An 11,350-nucleotide genomic window follows, 5' to 3' on the forward strand; every position below is an offset into this window, starting at 1 on the left:
ACTCCACCCCTGGACACTGAATGTACTTTCTGCTCCTGCGGCCTCTCTATCTGAGTGGTTGGTTCCTCCCAGAACCTCCATTTCCAGAAGGAGGCCAGGCCAGCCAAGTCTTCCTTCCTTTGTAGGCTGCACTCTTGACTCCACCAGACTTTCCCTACAACACTCTACCATTGGGTACCTTCATTTCTTCCTCTTTACTTCAGCTTTTCAGCTCCTTTTATGTCTTCTCACATTACCATGTAAGTTTCTTGAGGACTGTTTTTGCTTATATTGATATTCCCAGCATTTAGCCCGGTGCCTGGCACAGAATAAGGACCTAATAAATGCTTGTTGACCTGACACCTCTATTTGACATTTAAAGCCTTTCACAATCTGGTTCTGTAATACCTTTCCAATTTATTACATATTCTAGTCCTCTACGTGCTCTGTATTCTAGCCACACTGGTCACTTCCTGTTCCTCATAGACACATCCTATTCCCCATCTCTGTGGCTTTGTACAGGTTGCTTCCCATGCCCTGAATTCATTCCTTTCTTCCTTTGAAGCAACTAGATGGCACAGTAGATAGAGCATCTGACCCAGAGGCAAGAAGAACTGAGCTCAAATTTGAACTCAGATACGCCTAGATGTGTGACCCTGGGCAAGTTATTTAACCTCTGTTTGTCTCAGTTGCCTCATCTATAAAATGGGGATAACAATAGCACCTAATTCTCAGAGTTGTAAGGATGAAATGAGACAATAACTGTGAAATGCTTAGCACATACTAAGTACTATAAAAACCTTATTAATATTACTATTATTCTCTCTATTCTTTGGGTTTCAAGTTTCCTTCAAAACTCATTTTAGATACCACTTCATACATGAAGCCTTTTCTCATATCATATATACAGTTGCTAGGCTCCTCTCCCCCAACTCCAGCACCACCCTCAAATCGGTGACTATATGGCATTCCATATAGGGCTTATGCTTCTCTTCTCCTCCACACCCCACTATAGCAACTTTAACTCTGGACTCACATAGCTTGGGTTCATCTTTGTCCTTACTCCATTGGGTTCATTCCTTTCTATCTCTCCGAATCATTGCTTCCACCCTGGAAAAGCCCTGGGGAAATCCCTAAAAAACATCTCAGGTATGACTTATGTCTAGTGTTTCCCCATGCCTAAAGTGTATAATAGAGAGTATCTTCTAGAAAGGGCATTCACCACAAAACATGAATATCCATTATATTTGTCAACTATTTCCTCTACCACTGAAAATGCTTAAAACATGAAAGGCTTATAAGCCCACATTACCAAATATGGAAATATAAAATGATAACATTTCAAAAGCATTGTACTCTCATTAAAGATAAATACAATGTTTTGGGGCTGTGGAAATAGCCATTTCACTTTCATTGTAGATTGCTTACACTGTGTAAGCTTACAGGTTCCAGAACACCTGGACAAACAAGGCATGCTGGGGTTCTTTCTGGACTTTCATTTGATGCACCATCCTGGAGGTGAGACTTCTTTTCTGAGAAGCACTATTTTAGGAATCACCTCCTGCTTAGTGCTTGGCCCTGAACTCAGTAACTATTGCCTTCTTGAACTCAAAAGTGTACACCCAGTGTGGGAAATATCCATTTCTCAGATTCTCTAGTTCCTGACCTAAACTGAGTGAAGAAAACAGAAAAGTCAGCAAGAAGCCAGGTCCACCTAGATAAGCATGCCCTGCCCCCCCATACCTCATATGCTTATAATCACCATTGCTGCTAGGGGAAGAGAAGAAAGAAATCCCCTCCTCCCCTTGGTAAAAATCCAAATGAGAAAAAAAATACTAGAAGAGTTCCAAAAAAGAGGCAGATGTGGTTGTCCTGACCTCCTACAGCCTACCAAGAGGCAATTCTTCCTGACTCTGGCCAGTCATCTTCAGCACAGTCCCCATCACCAATGACCAATCAGGAGTTTTTATGTCACTTCAATGAGACATTTTTTGGCCTGGGGTCAGAGCATATGTGTTAAATAAAGCAACCAGAGTTTACATGTAGTTCCATTAGACACATTCCAGTCAAGGAGATCTAGAACTCCCCATTGCACATAAATGTTATTAACTTATCTACAAAACCATCAATAAAGGAAAGCAGTGGAGGACAAGCATTGTTCTGGTGGAGTCCGGTCTTGGCACAATACCACCTTTAGAAAATAGTTGCGAAAGGAAGGAAGGAGGGGAGGAGGGAAAGAGAGAGAAATAAAAAGAGAAAGAAAGGTGGATAAATGGATGGATGGATGGATAGACAGGAAGGAAGAGAGATGGATAGATGGATGGAGAGATAGACAGACAGACAGACAGATAGATAGATAGATAGATAGATAGATAGATAGATAGATCAGATCTCTGGAGTACTCCATCATGCCTCAGAAATTTTTCATCCCGGAAGATCACTCCAGTCCTAGAACTCATACTTTATCAGTACCGTCTGCCTCTGGGGCCCCTTGTTCTTCTTGTTCTATCATCCCCAAATCTCCATTTAAGGAGGGTGACTAGTTCAGCTATCTCTTTATTCCCCCCCACCCCTGGCTTTACTCTTCTGGATTTTTCTATCATGTCTTAGGTAACTTCCCTCTCAACTCTTTTTTTTTTACTTTTCTCTGTATTCTGAGCACTTAGCACAGTGCCTAGCGCATAATAGGTGCTTAATAAATATTTATTGACTGACCCATGGATAGACACATCCATAGAGAGATATATAAGTAAATACATTGATATTTAAGTACTTATTATGTGCCAATAACTGTGCTAAGTATTAAATTCTGGGGCTACAAATACAAAAGCATAGAAAGTGCCTGCCCTTAAGAGGCAATCATTCTGATGTGTATGTATAAAACGAGCTGAAAAGACCAGGACGAAACCCTGGTTTTCTGGCGTGGTTCAATAATGGTCTGGAAATGAAATGGAATTGTGGTTCTTGGCAAGATAAATAAGACTTACCTTTCTGGGTCCAGAATCCAAAGGAGAATCCAACCTATGTTGGTATAGGAAGAATGAAGATATTGCTTAGCATTCAGGTGGCATGGTTTGAAAATGGTGGCCATGAAGCAGCATGATGCTATTTAAGAGTGAGTGAGAGAGAGAGAGAGAAAGTGGTTTGGAATTGGGAACATGTATGAAAATACCAGCACTGCCCCTCACTACCTGACTGATGGGCAGAAGGCACTTATACTCCTTGGGCTGTGCTCTCATTCTTAGTAAAATAAGGAGATTGGACTAGACAAACTCTAAGGTCTCTTCCAGTTCTAAATCTATAATCTTACGTCCCAAAATATGTCTGTGCCAAGGTCAACCTACTCCACTCAGATTTTCATGAAATGTTGTTGATATTATACACAGATATTCCTCAAACCACCCAACTCAAACCCTACTCCTGCCATAGGTAATATTAAATGTTATATGTAATATTATTTAATATATACAGTATAATACATTATATATAATATTGAATTGATTCTATATTATATTTATATAAATATAATATTTCAAAGTTTTAATGGGAATTTGAATAAAGTTGGGGCAGCTACGCAACACATTTGATGGAGTGCCAAGCCTGGAGTCAGGAAGACTCATCTTCCTGAGTTCAAATCTGGCCTCAGACACTTCCTAGCTCTGTGACCCTGGACAAGCCATTTAACCCTGTTTCCTCATCTGTATAATGAGCTGGAGAAGAAAATGGCAAAGCACTCCAGCATCTTTGCCAAGAAAATCCCAAATGGGATCCCAAAGAGTCAGACATGACTGGAACGACTGAACAACAACAAAAGAGCACGAAATCCACATTTAAATACTTAAATTGGAGGGACAAGATCTCAACATCTGCTTTTCCCCCTCCTACATGCTTGTATTCAGGCCCTGTTTTACCTGGACTGGCTTGCCTCCCTGCTACAAAAAACTGCAACTTCTCACTTTTTTTTCTTCATAAAACATTCACTTTTTGTATTTGTTCTAATCCAGTGTTCCATGGCATCCCCTATTCTTCCAGAAGAAGTTGACTTCTGGTTAGTCCTCTACTCCACTTGGGGAAGCCCTGCTTACAAACATCTCTGATGACTTGGACACTGGATACCACTGGCTTCCCCTGGGTGTGACAGCCCCCTGCCTTGGCCTCAAACCTCTCCATCTAACTATACCTCTGTGATTTTCTTGCTTTAGTGATTTGTTTCTAGCCCTGGTTTGTTTCCATCCTCATTCTGACTTCCCAGTTGCCTACTCGCCTTTTCGCCTACCTGGGCTGACACAGTATGAAGTCTTTGCTTCTCAATGCTCTCCAAACTGTGGCTTGCACTTTTCTTCATTTTTATTTCTTTTATCAAAGAAATGATTATCTTTTCTACTTTCCACTCACTGCCTCTCTCTTTTTGATTTTTCCTTTCTGGCTCAGTGCATTTACCTGCCAGCTGTTTCTTTCTGATTGTTGGGTTTTTTATTCCCTTTCCCACCCATCCATAAGTATGATATATAACATTGCATAAACATATAAGATCATACATATAGGAGATAATACCCGGATTTTCTTAAAGATAGGGCAAGTCTTCAGTGGATGATTATTCTTCTTCTATTTGCTTATGGAAAGTTATTCAATTTAATTTTGTGAACCTCCCAGTAAAAATTATTAATGCACATATATAAGCATCAAATCAAAAGAACACTCTCTCCCCCCATCCCAGAAAGAAGTCTTAAAGCCCACCTGTAGCTAAAGGAGTAAAGATCGCCGTTACCTCTTCTTGAAGGCACAAAAAAGTTTTCCACCATCTCAAGTAAAGCATCAGTATTCCCTTTCAATGCTGTGCCTTAGGAATCCTCATGTTTATAACACTTCTCGACTGGAATGAATCTCCTTGCTGATTATCACAGCAGTTGGCCCTATGCCACCAACAGTTCTGGGAACAGTGTTCAATCAATGTGTAAACCAGTGAAATGCCAGGAACTTTTGGAAGACCAAAAAGGGTGATTAGTTTTTGAAGAATAAACAATAGTAAAACATTGAGAGCCTCCTCTCTCAAACAGTGCTGAACGGAATTTTCCATGATTTCAAACAGATCCAGAACGAAGTTATATTTTGAGCTGTAGGTACTAGCAATTGATTTATATTTTGTTACTCTATTAGAGCACATTTAAGCAAGGCAAAGTATATCATTTGCGTTTAAAAGAAATAAACACTTTTATTATTAAAAGTAATATGTTTGGAATAGTGCTATCAACACACTTTTATTTATAATTTAATAAGAAACTTGAGCTACAAAAAAATGAGATGTTAGGAAAAAGATAAAAATAAAATGGCAGGAGCTGAAATCCTCAGATTTTGGGTAGGAGCACTCAGGCTAAACATCCTAAGATTTTAACACTGCCGGGAGTATTTTAAACCAAGAGGTAAGATTCTTTTGGAGTATTTTGTGGCTTGAATGACTGTTTTAAAAAAGCACACCTTAGAGAAATGTAAATAGAAACAAGAGCCTCAAGCTTAGTTTTCCAGGGAGAAATGAAGTTGTCATTTTAATGTGTATTTCTTTAAAACAAGCATTACTTAAATTTATGTACTGTCAGGTTTGAGGAATCGGTATATAAACTATAAAAAAAAGTATGATTGGAATTTGTAAAGGAAAGCGTTTAGAACACTTGAAATGTTTACTAGCATTCCAGGATTTGGGTATTGGAGGCTTCGTATGATTTGGTTATTCCCAGAACTTCATCAAATTTGTCCATTTTCTGTAATCTTGATTTGAAATGTCAGGTGTCTGTCAGGTGCTCAGAAAGGGAAGTGGAATGTTGACCAGCTCTTGTGTAGTAATTGACACATAAACAAAAGAGAACATTTGAAGGTGTTTTGATAATGAGAGGGTTCAAATCATCTGTCCTCAGGCAGTCATTGTAGTACCACTTTGATCACTTTTAGAATAGTAGGTATATTTTCCCAGTAGAAATTACTACCTGACCCCAAAGGATAAGAGGGATAATATGTAGGAAAATTGGAGAACAACCCGATTGGCAGGTTGTAGCAAACAAACCAAATGAATTACATTCAATCTGATTTCAACCCCTTAATTTAATTTATTTAATACAACAATGAGAACAGAAAGGCCAAGAGAAAAAAAAATTCACATAAATAATGAGTATTGCTTCCCTGAAACAATTGACATAGAGCTTCTTTCAGAAAAGCTCTTAAGATGTATACATTGTTAATTGTGTTTACACTTGCTATTTTTTTTTCAATTTTCTCATCTCTGAAATGAGATGTACTTCCTTCCTCACAGTGTTATTGTGAGCAAAGCCACTTGTAGATCTATAAATGTGAACTTTTACTAGAGAGCCAGCATCGCCTGGTGCAAAATGAGCTGAACTTGGAGCTGGGAGGACATGGGTTCAAATGCCACTTCTGATACATAGAGATCTCTAGCTTGGCCCAGTTATCCCTTCTAAGCCTCAATTCCCTCACCTATGAAATGGGCTACTGGGGGTAGCTACCTTCTCGAGTAGCTGTGAAGATAAAATAAGATTACTATATACAGTATACCATATGTAAAATGCCACATAAATTTCAATTATCATTAGCAAATACTTCCTTTGATGAATGGTATGAAGTTGAAATCTCAAGTGCTATTATTTGAGTTGAGAGGTAATATATTATAGTTGAAAGACAGCCGGCCTTATAGTCAGGAAGGCCTAAGTCCAAGGTTGGCCTTCTATATATCCTGTCTATGTGAATCTGGGCCAGGCCCTTAACCTCCAAGTGTCCCAGGAAACACTCTAACACTCTAAGTTGCAGAGAAGGTGCCAAGCTATATGGGTAGAAGAGGTTTTCTTAACAGCTCCATACACTGAGAGGTCACAGACCCAGAACAAAAATTATTTGAGTTGAGAGGTAAGATTAAAGAGTTTCTTTCCCTGACATTTACCCAAAAATAATACATTGGAAAAATATTTGGTTGTATGTTTTAGTGTTTGGGGCATTAAAACTATCTTAGTATAGAAAGAAAGAAATCTTTTCTTTTTGAATATATAAGTATACATATATACATATATATATATACACATATACATATACAATTATAATTATTTTAAGGTATAGAAAAAATAATGAGAACCTTTAGTTTTCAATCTATTATTTTGTTACCAAAGCAATATCATGTATTTTATCTTCTGTAAGTTTTTTTTTTAAAGATGGAACCATGCCAGTCTTATCATAACAAACAGAAGATGTTGAGAAAAAGTATAAGTGCCCCTGGAACTTAAGGAAATTTCCACAATAGGAGTTTTAGACTTCTGTCACTCCCTCTCTCCCTAACATTTACTTCTAAACATATTCCAGCTTTTCCCTATAATGGCCAATCCCTCCACTCCTCAGTATTTTCTGGGGCTATCACTCTCACTCTTACCAGCCTTCTCTTCTTTCGCAGTCTTGATGTCACAATAGACCAGCCGACCTCAGCTCTTCTGTAATCTACATCATCTTGTTCTTTTGTACTATTGATTTTCATACCTTTCCAAATCCCAAATCTGATTCATCCCATCATTTTGCTTCTTGTATTCTACTTTTAGGCTGCTAAATAGAGCTGGAGAAAATCACAAAACTGCTCAAACTGCTTTCATATTTATGTTTTTTTAAATTTCAACTGAGCCTTTATCTCTGCAAGGCAATTTTTCTACTCTTCCATAATCAATTATCTACATAATACTCATCATGCATCCTGTTTCAATTTTTTCTTTTCAATTTTTTTGTGAAAGATCCTTCCTCCCCACTGTCTCCTCCATGGACCTTGCCTCATACTTTACTAAAAAAAATAGAAATCATACTCCAAGTTCCTTCTTTTGTCCATCCCATCTCATATCTTCTTGATAATTCCTCCTTCACTCCAGTCTCTAAGGATGAGATGGTCCTTTGATTTGCCAATTCCAATCTCTCTGTGTGTACACAAAACTCTCCTCTCTCTCTCTCTCTCTCTCTCTCTCTCTCTCTCTCTCTCTCTCTCTTCTCTCTCTCTCTCTCTCTCTCTCTCTCTCTCTCTCATTCTAGTTGATCTCTTGAGCTCCAGTTACATGTCACCATGTGTTTATTAGACATTCCAAACTGGATATCCTGTAGTTATCTCAAATTTCAAAATCTGTTCAATGTTCAAAACCGAATTTATTAGCCCCGCAGACCCCTGCTTCTTATCATTGTTGAGGGCATCACTATCCTTCTAATCACCCAGGTTCATCATGAATTCCATGTTATTCTCAATTCCTCACTCTCACTCACTCTACATATCAAATCATTTGACAAAGTTTATCATCTACCTTCCCAATTCCACTCACCTTTGTCTTTTTTTCTACACTCATACAATTACATCCCTCATGGTGTCCCTCAGTGCCACTCACCTGATCTGTTGCCATATCCACCTTATTGATCTCCCTGCCTCACCTGTCCCTTCACTCTAATCTCTGTCCATATCACCTCTATACTCGACAAACTCCAATGGTTTCCTGCTACTTCTAGTATTAAATATTAAATCCATTAGGCTTTGAAAACTCTTGACAACCTGGCCTCTTCTTTCTTAGTCTTTCTAGTCTTCTTACACATTATAACCTTTTAGTCTAGTTTACGGTCCAGTAACACACCCCCAATTTGCTGTTTATCATACATCACTTTCTGTCTCCTACATCTGTGGTTTTGTACTAGCTATCCCTCCCTGCCTGGAATTCTCCCACTCCTCACCTCTACCTCTTAAAATCCCTTCTTTCCTTGAAGACAGTTAAAAAAAACACCTTCTGCAGGGGATCTTTCCCAGGGTCCCCCAGCCATTAGTGCTTTCTCCTCTAATTTTACCTCATATCTACTTTGTATGTATCTTGTGCATACTCACTTATGCATTTGTTATTTCCTCCCATTAATATGTAAGTTCCTACCTAGATATTCCCTTCAACTTAATAGAGTAGGTAGGAAGCAAGCATTTTTTCCACTTAATAGTATTTTTTTTCCAATTACACAAAAAGATAGTTTTCAGCATTTGCTTTTACAAGATTTTGAGTTTCAAATTTTTTTCTCCCTCCCTCCCCAAGACAGCATGCAATCTGATGTAAGCTATACACGTACAATCATATTAAATATATTTCCACATTAGGCATATTGTGACAGAAGAATCAGAATAAAAGAGGAAAAGCACAAATAAGAAAAAAAATAGTATGCTTCAATCCGCGTTCATACCTCATTGTCTTTTCTCTGGATGTGGACAACATTTCCCATCATTAGTCCCTTGGAATTTCTTGGATCATTGCATTGCTGAGAAGAGTTAAGTCTATCAAAATCAGTCATCACACAATGTGGATGTCTCTGTGTACAGTGTTGTCCTGGTTCTGCTTATTTCACTCAGCATCAGTTTATGTAAGTCTTTCCAGGTTTTTCTGAAATCTACCTACTCCTCATTTTTTATAGAATAGTAGTAGTCCATTATATTCATATACTACAACTTGTTCAGCCATTCCCCAATTGATGGGCATTCCCTCAATTTCCAATTCTTTGCCACCATGAAAAGAGCTGCTATAAATATTTTTTTACATGTGGGTCCTTTTCCCTTTTTATGATCTCTTTGGGATACAGACCTAGTAGTGGTAATGCTGAATCAAAGGGTATGCACAATTTTATAGCCTTTTGGGCATAGTTCCAAATTGCTCCAAAGAGTGGTTGGATCAGTTCACAACTCCACCAACAATGCATTAATGTTCCAATTTTCCCACATCTTATCCAACATTTATCATTGTCCTATTTTGTCATATTAGCCAATCTAATAGGTATGAGGTGGTACCTCAGAGTTGTTTTTATTTTCATTTATCTAATCAATAGTGATTTAGAGCATTTTGTGTAACTAAAGATAGCTTTACTTTCTTTGTGTAAAAACTGCCTGTTCATATCTTTGACCATTTATCAATATATTCTTATACATTTGATTCAGTTCTCTATATATTTTAGAAATGAGGCCTTTATCAGAGACCCTGGCTTCAAAAATCATTTCCCTTTTTTCTGCGTCCCTTCTAATCTTAGTTGCATTGGCTTTGTTTGTGCAAAAACTTTTTTTTTAATTTAATGAAATCAAAATGATCCACTTTGCATTTCATAATGCTCTTTGTCTCTTCTTTGGTTATCAATTCCTCCCTTCTCCAAAGGTCTGACAGGTAAACTATTCCTAGAAGCAAGCATTTATTAAGTACCTGCAATGTGCCAGACACTGTGCTAAGCACTTTGTAAATATTATTTCATTTGAACACTAACTTGGCAATTAGTTATGCTGCAATGACACAATGTAAGTTATATACTCACATTTCAATAGTTCAAATTTCCCATTGTCCATTGACTTAACTTTCTATATTGTCTCAGTGTATAATACCTAATAAGATTAGGCATATTTTTCCGTGACAGCATACTCACTTTAGCCATCTTGTGCTAAGTAATGATTCCTTTAAAAAAAATTATGTGTAGCATAGATGACCTAATTCAGCCAAGAAAGTAATATTTGAAGTGTTTACTTGACTGAAGGTTTTCCCCCTCTCCTCTAGCAAGGCAGAACTTCCAGCTATTGTCTCTTCCTCCCTCATCCCACTCCAAATAGCCTAGGCTCATTGGATGATGGATTTATAGTGGGAAGGGACTTTTTTTATTTTAAGATGAGGAAAGTCAGGCCCAGAGGTTTTAAACTACTTGCCCTAGAACAGAGCAGAGCCAAAATTGGAACTTCAGTCTTCTGATTCCCAATCCAGGATTCTTTTCAGTGTCCCAAGCTGCCTCCATTGTTGTCCTTGATACACACCTTTAAAGGGCTTTGCACGTAGGAATAACTAAAAATTGGAGTCCAAATGGGAATTAAAGTGCATGCCCCATATTCAGTTTTATCCTTTAAAACACATTTTGAGATTTTGTTGTTGTGGTTATTCCTTGATTCTGAATGCTGTGTGAGACAGCCCTTTCTGTGGGGGCGTCTAAAATATTCTTTACCCTTGTGAATAACGAAGCCACATTTTCATAATGGAACCAAGCTCAAAAGTGGCATGAGGAAATCTGGAGAAAGCTATAAATAAATGCTCAGTAAAATAAGCAAAAAAAAAAAAAAAGCACTCGATTTCAGATTTAAACATATTTCCGCTCTCAGTTGGGGATGTAACTTTCCTGGGCTTTTATTTTGTCCTGACTTCTTTCTTGCAGCAATGAAAGACAAGGTGACCAAGTATCTTCATGGCTACAAAAGGGAACAAAGTCCTTACAAAATCCTTTCCTTTCGCCTGATCTTGGCATTACTAGTTGGCTTGCCGGTACATATTTTCATTCTTTGATTGTGCCTTGAAATCTAAGTATG

The 11,350-nt window shown here is 38.0% G+C and overlaps 1 long non-coding RNA gene across 3 annotated transcripts in view; it reads right to left on the reverse strand.

Annotated features, from left to right (window-relative positions):
- The window catches only part of LOC144456745 (uncharacterized), a 158,060-nt gene extending 153,158 nt beyond the window's left edge, over positions 1-4,902 (reverse strand). Inside the window, exons 1-2 of one of the 3 annotated variants that reach the window (XR_013485812.1) lie at positions 4,717-4,902; positions 2,967-3,084 (exon numbers count right to left, since the gene is read on the reverse strand). This is a non-coding gene — a long non-coding RNA (uncharacterized LOC144456745). The remainder of the gene's footprint in view (positions 1-2,966; positions 3,085-4,716) is intronic. The other 2 variants (XR_013485811.1, XR_013485813.1) reach the window with 2 other exon arrangements.
- Positions 4,903-11,350: the final 6,448 nt, after the last annotated feature.

The sequence above is a fragment of the Phascolarctos cinereus genome, unplaced genomic scaffold (assembly GCF_003287225.1).
Source record: "Phascolarctos cinereus isolate Bilbo 61053 unplaced genomic scaffold, phaCin_HiC Scaffold_4;HRSCAF=312, whole genome shotgun sequence".
Taxonomy (NCBI): domain Eukaryota; kingdom Metazoa; phylum Chordata; class Mammalia; order Diprotodontia; family Phascolarctidae; genus Phascolarctos; species Phascolarctos cinereus.